This window comes from Heloderma suspectum, chromosome 5 (genome assembly GCF_057233095.1).
Source record: "Heloderma suspectum isolate Gila_16-S chromosome 5, 16-S_ref, whole genome shotgun sequence".
NCBI lineage: Eukaryota > Metazoa > Chordata > Lepidosauria > Squamata > Helodermatidae > Heloderma > Heloderma suspectum.
Genome location: NC_139462.1, coordinates 125,583,452 through 125,594,455, shown reverse-complemented (window position 1 = coordinate 125,594,455; position 11,004 = coordinate 125,583,452). Strand labels below are relative to the sequence as shown.

The following is an 11,004-nucleotide window of genomic DNA, read 5'->3' as shown; positions in this document are numbered from 1 at the left end:
ATGATGAACAAGATAATTTTCTACATATATGCATGCAAAAACAAAAACAAAAACTACTTATGGGCAATATATGCCCAGTAAAAGGGAAAATATATTTACATAGTAAAAAACAAAAACAAAACAAAACACCTGCTGGCAAGATTTTTCCACAGGAACAGGGTTTCAGGGAGGGTCATCACACTTTCTGATGGTGTGCTGGGCAACTTTTGTGCATAACAGGAAAAAAAGCAATGTGGGAGAAAATAAAAAATGACATTTAAAAAGCATAAAATCAAGCTAGTTATACAATCATATCCATCACCTAGAGAGCACCATTTGATTTGTGCAATGAAAAACTAACAAAGTGTTTAGTTTGGTTTTTTTTTACGTTTGTGCGTCAGACATTGAAGAGACCAAGTTATGTTATTAAGTGTCAGACTTGCCCCCACCACTAGAAACCAAAACACAATCAGAGCAAAATCCAGGCTAGACTTGATTGATTTTTTAAAAATAAAAATAAATATAACTTATATTTATATATAAATTTATATATAAATTATATATATATATATATCATGCAGCCAATTATTCAACTGAAAAAATACAGTGAGGTTAGTGAAAATACAAAATGAATTTAAAAAATTAACCAATTAAAAGGAAAAATGAGCTCAAGCACAGACTGGGTGATGCATTTCACATGTAAGCTAACAGAAACACTAAGATGTTAGAATGGAACAGGCCTAGCAACAAGTTAAAACAGCAAGGAACCATTAGTGCATGTAGGGAGAAAACACAAGCATAATGTCTCATCTTTCAAAATGAAAATGAAAATGAACTGAAATTAATGTAAGCGGAGGGGAAGTGGTGCAGCAATTCAGTGTCAGCTTTTTGTATAAGGATTAAAGAAAATAAAACGTTTCCCACTATGGTTGGGGAGATATCGGGGGCTCAGACATGCCCAGAAGCCCTGCTGTTAACTTTCTATATATGGTGATTGCCTTGATAGTAAAGTTGTGAGGAAACTCCATTCAGCATATGGTCAGAGGCAGTTCTTTCCAACTAGTCCACAGGCATAAACCCAAATTCCACATAATCTAGGATATGCATAATTAGGTCATAACTAAGGGTCCCAAGGGAAACACTGGGTTCCCAACCCCGTGTAATGTTATTCAGGAGAGCGCATGGCTTACAGGGGACAACAGGTGGGAGCTTAACTCTTCCCTGATGAGTCTCCCCTGCAACTCCCTCCCTTGCTGTTTTTAAAATTATTATTTTTCCCCACAGCTGGTCTGCAAAACAAGAAGCAAGCCCAACTAAGAAGACAAGGGGGCAGGGTGGTTAAATAAGAGAAGAGGGTATTGGGGAAAGCTTAAGCATCCCTCCTCCCTCTCACCATCCTGACCTTTGCTTCCCCCTCCCCTCCCCATCTCAGCAAACACAGGAATATCCATATGCTGAGATAATGTTTAGCTCCACTTTCAAAGTTCCAGCTCAGACTTAAACACTGAATCCAGTCTGGGATAACTCTACAGAAAAGGACATGAGAAAGGAGAGATCGGCATTGATAATTTGCCAGCCTTCCCCAATTTGCACATTAGTTTTGAAATCTGCATTGTGAGGAATGGTTCTTTCTATGCTCACCAAAATCCTCTTGTGAAGCCTGGTATATAACTGAATTTTTATTTTGAGAGAGTAAAACTAAATGCACACATGACATCTTTAATTTCATTAAGACTGCCACAGGGTTGCAAGGAAATGTACTACGGCTGTTCACATTTCTATAAATCAGTTCCACAAAATACAGCTTATTTTAAACATGTATTAGGTTGTTGAGAGATATGGGTAGGAAGGATGTTGGCTATACATACAAAAATGTTTGGGACAGGGCATATTTCAAAGAATCTAACCTGGGGTGCAGCTTATATCCCTCCCTCAATTCTTATTTAGGCAAATCACAAAGTCTTGTAACCCTGTCTATCATGCAAAAGTCTTTCCCCCTGTTTCTCATGTACCATTTGGCTGTATAACCTAATTGTAAATAAGATGGTACCACCTCTGGAACACTGAATCACACTACATCCACATATTCATCTACAATATTAAGCCAAATAAAGCTCAATTACTATGCCAGGGGCCTCATTTCATTTAAGTCACCTTTCAAAGCACTGTAGAATTTGGCTATATGCAGAAAACCTATGTAAGTAATAGAGTAAGCCCAAAATTTGTTTCCTAAATGCATCCAGGAGAGAACAATCCTATGGCTGCTAGACACTGTCTAGCGGGCCATAGGATATGCTCCATTCTGGGAACCGACCTCGAGGTCAGTTCCTGGACATCCAACCTCCCCCCTCGTCCGCGCTGCCTCAGAGACAGTGCGGGGAAGCCCCATCCTCCGCACTTGGAAGATGAGCACAGAGTGCCTGAAAAGGGGCGGAGCTGGGGGGCGTTCTGGGGTGTGGAGAGCAGAGCTTCATGTATGACACATCCAATGTGTTGTATGGCAGCTTCCTCTTCCAGCCCCCCCCCCCCACTAGACAGCCCAAAATGGCTGTCTAATGAAAAAGAGCAAGGCAGGAGAGGCGCGAAGGGAACAATCCCCCCATGCCTCTCCTGCCTTGCATTGGATAGGTGGAGGTGGCCACCTATCTACTTAGGATTGCGCCCTTAATTGCTTACATTTTATGTTCTATAGTATTTGGAATTAAAATAATGAGAACATTTTGGAGGTAGGGTTCTTGGAAAGAAGCAGTAGATGTGGTATTCTTGAAAAAAATGGGTTGGATGCAGATTAAATGAGATGCATTAAGTCCCATTGAAATCAATGGGACTGAAGTCAATCAAGACAAATTTTTCACATTTCTTTCAGTGGCACCTCAGTGCTTCTAATTTACATTAATTTAAAGGAATAGCAACAAGAAGGGAACAATAAAAAATGGAAAGCTCATGAAGCTCTTTTATGTTTTTCCTGCCTTTTCCAAAGAAAAGATAGCAATGCTGTGTTGTATATTTTTGTATCCTATTAATTATATTGGTTGGAGCCAGAAAGTTCTGTTGCTAAAAGTGCACAAAGAATTAGTTCAAATAAAAATCAAGTTTAAAAATAGCTAAGTTTTCCTGACAGCAGAAAGCAGTTTTTGGACTTACTATTATACTTTGGAGTGCCAAATGATAACCTACTTCTTCACTTTGATGTCTGAAAGCACTTCAGTGGACAAACAAAACTTTCCTTTTGTGTTGGAAAGCTAATATCAGAAAGCTAACAACAGAAGCAGAAAGTGATAAATCACAAATTTTAGAAGTGTTAATATTAACAGACAAAAACACAAGATTTTATTGAGATGTCAGTTTTGACAACTGACAGTCATTTAGTTTGTGTATAAGCAATGAATACCCCTGAGATCTGGGGCATAGCACAATGACAGAACACATGGACCTTGATTGGACGTAATGGCAGCATTTGGCAGCAATTCATGGGTAAAACAAGCCCAAGTTAACCCAAGTGCCTGGGTTCGGATGTTACAGTAATAACATGAATGTGGCATTCGTAGGTTGTTGCTGGAAACTGGAAATGGCTTGTGTGCATTAACACAAGAATTGAGCCCAAATGCCACTGTTACGTCTGAACAGCCCCATGTTTTGCAGGAATAACATCCCAGAGATTTCAGATAGCAGAGCTGGGAAATATTTCTTTGCCAAAAACCCTGGGGAGTGCCTGCCAGCCAAAGTAGAATGTACTGGGCTAGATGGACCCATGGTCTGATTCAGCATAAGGCAACTTCATATGTAAGTGTGAGTGTAATATGTGTGTCTACATGTATGTGCATTTTAGCCTTCAAACCTACACACACTTACCCAGTACTAAGTCCCACTGAAATCAATGGGGTTGACGTCTGAGTAAACATGTATAGGATTGTACAGTTAGTGTGGTAATGGTTAGGAGGAAACTTATTTTTATTCACAGAAGTGGGACCTGCAACAAAAGTGTTGCAGCATGTCCTCACCCACTTTCTGTTTAGGTTTCCAGCCAGCTATGCCTTCCTTGTGAAAGTATAAACTATTAGGGGTTCAAGCAAACCAATCATCCCACCCATTTTCTTTAGCTTTTTTCTCCAAGTGACACCTAACATTATGTGGCTTCTGGTGCCCAGTGCGCATGCTCAGCCCTCAATGGGCTGGTTTTGGGGGCAGGGATTGCCCCCTTTGGGTGGTGGGGTTTTAGATTGTACTTCTGCAAATCCTGTATATCCCCCCAGCAAATGCTTTTGTTCTCAGTAGTGCCCCCCCCCCCATTTTAGCTCCATTTCTGTTGGCAGGGGGCACAGAGTTCACTCTTAGAGGGAGTGATGCAACTTTTAATATTGTAAGATGCAGCATCTTTTGGCTAAGCTGTTAAGTAAAATATATCCATACCAGGTTGACCAGAAACACTGACAGAAAACAGCTGCATTTGTATCCCACTCCTGCTAAAGGAAACAGTCACTGCCCAGATGAGACATTGTGCTAAATGTGTTGTGTTATGAATGCACTAAAAAGAAACAGACAAATGAAGCCGTTATGCTATTTCCAAAAGCGGTGCAGGTGGAGTGAAAGCATTTCCATACGAACCTGGCTTTAAAAACTGGGCTGTCAAAAGAACAGTTAAACGTAACACAAAGTAAGAAACTGTCCAACCAACTAATGGTAAGTTGATTTTTAACTCGTTTGTTTTGTTTTCAATTCACTGCTTGCAAGTAATGTACTTATTAAAGAAGAATGGAAGCATAAAATAAATACAAAACCAGTTGGGAATTTTAAGCACTGTGACTGACATAGTGAAGTTGGGGGGATTGGGGGGGGGGGAGAAAAACAAACATTAGAAGGAAGAGAAAAAATGAAGGATGGTTGTACACATTAGCACCGCACTTACCAAGCCACTCAAGAGGCTGTGTATGCTTCAAGATATAAGAAGTTAAAGCAAGTTTCCAGCCTATATCCATCCCAAGATTTTAAGGTGATGCACAAGCAACTCTTCACTCATTAAAGTGAGCATTCAGAGCAATGAGAGGTACAACAGTTTTTACAGGCTGTAGGTTCCTTAATTAGACTTCTTTAAGGCAGTGATGAGTAGTGCCCTACTGAGTACAGTTTGGCTTTTGAGGGAAGAGGGACAAGAAGATGGCTTGTGAATACAATGTTAAGGTTAAATTGGTCACAGAAAGATCCTTGTCCCACTCAACGAAGTCTGAGAGGTACCGCTATTATCTCTTGAGTGGCTCCATAAGGAATGCTGACTGTGCATAAAATAATCTATAAGCAGGAAGACTAAGTGCTATAAATGGTGATCCCATGCAAAACAGGAGCCCCCCCCCCAAAAAAAAGATTCCCCAAACAAAACCCTAGAGTTTACCGCATATGACACAATTAAGGGACGAGAGAAAGCCCAAGAGTAGTGCTACATCATTCAGCAAATCTAGAAAGCACAGTATTTATAGTGCTTAGCAACATATGAGCTGCTGCTAAATGTCAAATCAGCAGCCCTGGCAAGTTACACACTTTGGATCCAGGGGAGTCCACAGATCGATCTATCTATCTATCTATCTATCTATCTATCTATCTATCTATCTATCTGCAGTGCGACAAAAGCTACTGATTAGCCCCTTCTCTTTTTCTACCCCACAAAGTGGGCTTGGAATGAATTAACTTTGACTAGCATCAACATGCCTAGAGTAATCATAAGACACAATAATAATATGCAGCATGACATCTTTGCTGGGGAGGACAGAGGGAGAAGATAGAACTAGAAAATCTAAATTAGTAACAGATTAAGACAGCCTCGTTTCCATTTGAGATGCGGACAGCCTACTTTTCTGGCACGAATGGCGGGAAGATGCACTGTCTGTTCACTCACTCTAGGACTGGGACTGCTACTGTGGTCTTTTGCCAGTATGTATTGCTACAACCAAATCAACATAATTGCACTGAAAATTGGGAGCTGGTTTCAAGTTGTGGTCAATGAAGAGCTTTGGAGAAGGCCTGAGAATTCTAACAAGTTTTCTCCACATTGTTTCATATTGTTTCACATAGCCACCTTCTGGCTACAACCCCTGTGGCACATCAATAGGGCAGCAGATAACTTAGGATACGCTACATCTAGCCAGACTTATCATGCAATAAAGTTAAAGGGCAGGAAAGGAAGGCAGTCTGGAGGCAAACAGCCCCTGTTTTCTGCAAAGGGAAAGAGATGGTAGGGGCAGTTTGCCTCTATGCTCAAGAACGTTCTTGTGGGAAAAAACTTTGCCCTTTTTCCCCAAGTGGCTCTATCTCTAAGAGGATCTGTGCAATACATGGGAACTATCTCTGCATCCTCCCCCACCAGAACTGAACCTGGCAGGTCCCAAGAGGTATCCGGTAGGGATTCAGGTTGTGCTCCAGCACTGACTAAAGGAGGGGCAACAGGGAAATCAGTCTGCCCAGATAAGCCAAAGCACTGAAGTGGTACTGCCTCATCCTTAAGAAGCATTCAAGTCAGGCTTGCTCTGAGCCACAAGTGGACTCAGCATCCACATTCCCTGTAACAGATCACCTGCACGTTACTCCCGTCTCCCAACTTGACAGGAAGTGAGTTCAACATTCTTCTCCCTACTCTGTAAATATCCCTCATTCATGATGGGTATTTACTAAGTGTGTAAAAACTGATTCTTTCAAGCATTTAAGTGTGCAAAAGTTTTTACCATTTTTATCGAATTAATCCACACTATCAACCAGCATTGTACCAGAGGATGGGAGACACATGCCCAAAGTTCAATGCGGTGATCTGTAGACTCCCAAACCAACCTTTTCCAGTCACTATCAAGTTCCATGTTGTAGCAATACAAGTCAGGATCCCCTCAAAAGATAATGCTGCAGAGCCACACGTGAATTCAGCTGTGTTCCCAAGCAAAGCCATTCCCCAGACAGATTTCCAGGAGTATCTGTGCTTCCCCTTGGGCTTTACATAGCTTCCAAATCCAAGAGAACGCAACTTAGAAGCTTGAATCCACTTATGTTTTAGTAGTCTTTACTTACTACCGTTAAGCCCTTGTAGTAAATCCATTTTACATTTCCAGCTGAAAATTGGATTTTATTTGCTGCTAGAAAGAAAAAAAAATCAGTTTTCAACATTGAACAGTAAAAGGCAATATTCTGTGCTATACTGCTTCTTGAAGGTGAGCATAAATGCTTTAAGCAATGTTCTTTAATCTTGCAACAACTACAGCACATAAACTATAACTGCAATCAGAGCACACAGAACATTAAGCCTTTGAAAATGTTTCACTTTTCCTCACATGTTCTAGTCACACTAGAAAACAAACTCTCTAAAAGCAGTCCAAAGCAGTTGAGAGTCCACTTTCCTAATCGGTACTCTTAAAGAGACTAAGGTTGCAATCCAAGTAGATTACACTTTAAAACTTTCTACTTCATTGATTAAACAAGTATTTGGTTTTTTGTTTTTAAAAAAACTGAACAAAGCCTATGGGTTCAATATGTAATACAGTCATACCTAGGGAGGTGGTGGGCTCTCCCACACCGGAGGCATTCAAGATGAGGCTGGACAGCCATTTGTCAGGGATGCTCTGACTTGGATTCCTGCATTGAGCAGGGGGTTGGACTCGATGGCCTTGTAGGCCCCTTCCAAACCTACTGTCCTGTGATTCATCTAAGTAGTCAGGCAATTTTTAGGCACAGCCACTTGGTAGAACTATATATGACTCTATGAGACTTCTGCTTTTCTTTTCTTTTCTTTTCAAGAGTGGTTGCCCTCTAAATTGATTACATATTTTATTGCCTCCTTTTACAACTAGGATTAACACCCTGGTCAACTGACCATGGTCAAATAGTCCATGAAGCCAAGAATGCCACTGTGTAGGTGGTAGCTTATCCTGATTTCATTATGGCAATTTTTATTAGAAAGGGCAGGAGTGAGGGCTGCTTGCTCCTTAGACCTGTGGCAGTCAGAAGCAAGCCAGTCTTCTGCTGGCCACCTGCTATAACTGCAGGCATCTCCAGACTGAAACAGGAACACAAGCACTCATCAGTGGCAAAAGTCACTGCCTAGGACAACCCATGACTCCATCTTGCTTGCTGCCAAGAAGCACCACCTCCATGTGACTTGGCTGTCTGCTTTGCAACACTCCTGTTTATGGGACTGGACTCAGGGTTAGAGAAAATAGCCAGCTGAAAGTAAAAACACATGAGGTACTGCTGCAAGTGACACATTAAATTATGGTAAGTCAGGAACAGCCAAAATCTTTTTTGCTGTTCTAATAAATGCTTTTTTTTAAAAAGAAGTACCCTTTATTTGACAATATCTGGCCAGTCAATTGACCAAATCTTTTCTGTCTGGTCAAATGCTCAACTCTATTTGAAATACTCACAAGTTTACCTTAAGACCTCTAACAAATGCTCATGGTTGTTCCACCAGATATTGTTTAAAATAGCTCTACCTTTCCCAACCAAGCAAGAAGTGCTGCAACACCTAAAAGGGTAATTTGACTCACTGATTATAGGCAGGAGAAAGAAGAGTTTTGGTATGAATTGAAAAGTCAGTGTGGTCCTAAAAAACTGAGGTGGGCTTTGACCTCCAAGAACTGGATTCAAATTCCTTTTCATCTAATGGCTCATTTGAACAATCCATTCTCAGAGTAAACTGGGGTTAAAGATAATGAGATGGATCCAGACTAAGACCTGATTCGCATGGCATGATAAGCCAGGGTTCCCTCAGAACCCTGTCTTTTTGTGTATGAGCACTGCTGCCTGGTCACTCCTGGTGTAAGCGGGAGCAGCTAAACAAACTATGGACCTTTGGTTCATGATCTGTCTAGCAAGACGTGCAAACCCAGACCTCTGGCTTGTCTCTCCCCAAACAAGCCGGAGAAACAACCCATGGTTTGCTATTAGGTTACACTGCTTGTAAACAATACAACACTGCTCAGAAACAATGTAATGTGTGAACCCTCCCTAAGCTAGTTACATTTAGTTCCCACTGAAATCAATGGAACTTAAAGTAGGCCATGACTAACCAATTCATTTCAAACGTACTTCTATTCAACTAACTTAATCTGGATCTCACCAACTGTGAGAACAAGCATTCCAGGTTGTTGCAAAAATTCACCAAGGCTAAAGTGTTTGCACACTAAAAGTCTTGCATACAGATTTTAAAGTCTCCACACTCCTGAGGAAAATTCTGAACTCAAAACAGGTTTTTAAACTTTTGGGCATACTGCTTATAAAAGTAATGTATTTACTTGTATTTAAATGGTTAGGCCTCATCTGGAGTACTGTGTCCAGTTCTGGGCACCACACTTTAAGAAGGATGCAGACAAACTGGAGAGGGTTCAGAGGAGGCAACAAACTTGATCAGGGGACTGGAAACAAAGCCCTATGAAGAGAGACTGAAAGAACTGGGCATGTTTAGCCTTGAGAAGAGAAGACTGAGGGGAGATACGATAGCGCTCTTCAAGTACTTGAAAGGTTGTCACAGAGAGGAAGGCCAGGATCTCTTCTTGATCATCCCAGAGTGCAGGACACGGAAGAATGGGCTCAAGTGACAGGAAGCCAGATTCCAGCTGAACATCAGGAAAAACTTCCTGACTGTTAGAGCAATACGACAATGGAACCAATGACCCAGGGAGGTGGTGGGCTCTCCCACACTGGAGGCATTCAAGATGAGGCTGGACAGCCATCTGTCAGGGATGCTCTGACTTGGATTCCTGCATTGAGCAGGGGGTTGGACTTGATGGCCTTGCAGGCCCCTTCCAACCCTACTATTCTATCATTCTATGATTCTATGCTTATTTTGCAGATCTATGGGTCAGAATCAAACATTTAGGTGCCTGAGATTCTTCCACAGTTGCTACACACATTGATTACATTACAATGAGACAGTCCTAAGAGATCAAATGAGGCTTTCCTATTATCTGCTAGTGAAGGGATAGAGCTCCATGCACTGAATCAGTTCCTTCTGGCATAGGCAGCAATGGGAGCCCTGTGAGCATGTGTTGTAGAATAATTTGTCCTGTACTAAGATTGTCAGGACGGCACACAATACCGCTCCAGTGCTAACTATTCCATGACATTTGCACAGAGGGAAGCTGGCTTTGCATTTCAATTGAGGTGTGTGAGCGTGCGCGCGTACCTGCGCGCGCACACACGCAGGCACACACACACAAGGCTGAATAATTCAACAGAATCAAATGCAGTTACATAATACCATCCTTCCCACCCGCTCTGCAGCATTATTTCATGTGTCATCAATGACTGCCATGCCTAATTCTAGCATCATGCCAGCACGGTAAGACAGATACTGAATGCAGTGTTCACTGGACCAGAAGAACAGAAATAAGAAATGAGGGGAGGAGAAGGAGGAGGAAAGGAAACCCTAGAAAAGAAATTAAAAATGCAGACCGTGCAAATACAAACCAGGTCATGGCTGCTTAGCTAATTTGGGCCAACTGCTGTGGAAGAAAAGTCGAACACCCCAAGTTGGGTAAATTTCTGTGAACATCTCAACACGCACACAAATATACACACAAACACCAATGTACTACACAAGAAAGCGTGTGTGTGTGTGTGTGTGTGTATGCGTGTGTGTGTGCGCATATAGGTGTGTGTGGATGTCTATACATGCGTGCATGAGTGCACGCACGTGCACACACACACACACACACACACACACACCTTTTTTCTTAATGCTACAGGGTTTTTAAAAGCATTCATGAACTCAATGGGACTCAAAACAGTCTACAGCCACTATTCTCTAGACAAAAGCATGAATACTGCTGGATTAAGTTAAAAGCTGAAGTTGCTTTTGAGCAGCGCCAGAGCTGTCTGTGCTAATGACCGAAGTGGAGAGCAACGTGAGTAAGAACAAGGTGGGTATTTCCCTAGCAAAAGGCAAGGAGCAAGTGCTGTGTCTGGAGTAGTGCTGACCCCAAGGACGAGAAAACTGGCCAGCATCACTGGCCAGCACAATGAGGGCCAAACTTCACTGTCATTCTGATACTATCA

The 11,004-nt window shown here is 41.8% G+C and overlaps 1 protein-coding gene across 28 annotated transcripts in view; it reads right to left on the bottom strand.

Moving 5' to 3' along the window:
* The window catches only part of GPATCH8 (G-patch domain containing 8), a 117,155-nt gene that overhangs the window by 51,165 nt on the left and 54,986 nt on the right, over positions 1-11,004 (bottom strand). For 9 of the 28 annotated variants that reach the window (XM_084857183.1, XM_084857185.1, XM_084857184.1 and 6 more), the window contains exon 3: positions 4,585-4,602. The exons of 2 other annotated variants lie outside the window; for them this stretch is intronic. The gene's annotated coding sequence lies outside the window, so the exon portion shown is untranslated. Of the gene's footprint in view, positions 1-129; positions 7,089-11,004 lie in introns of all 28 variants that reach the window. 17 more of the 28 variants (XM_084857190.1, XM_084857189.1, XM_084857188.1 and 14 more) reach the window with 10 other exon arrangements.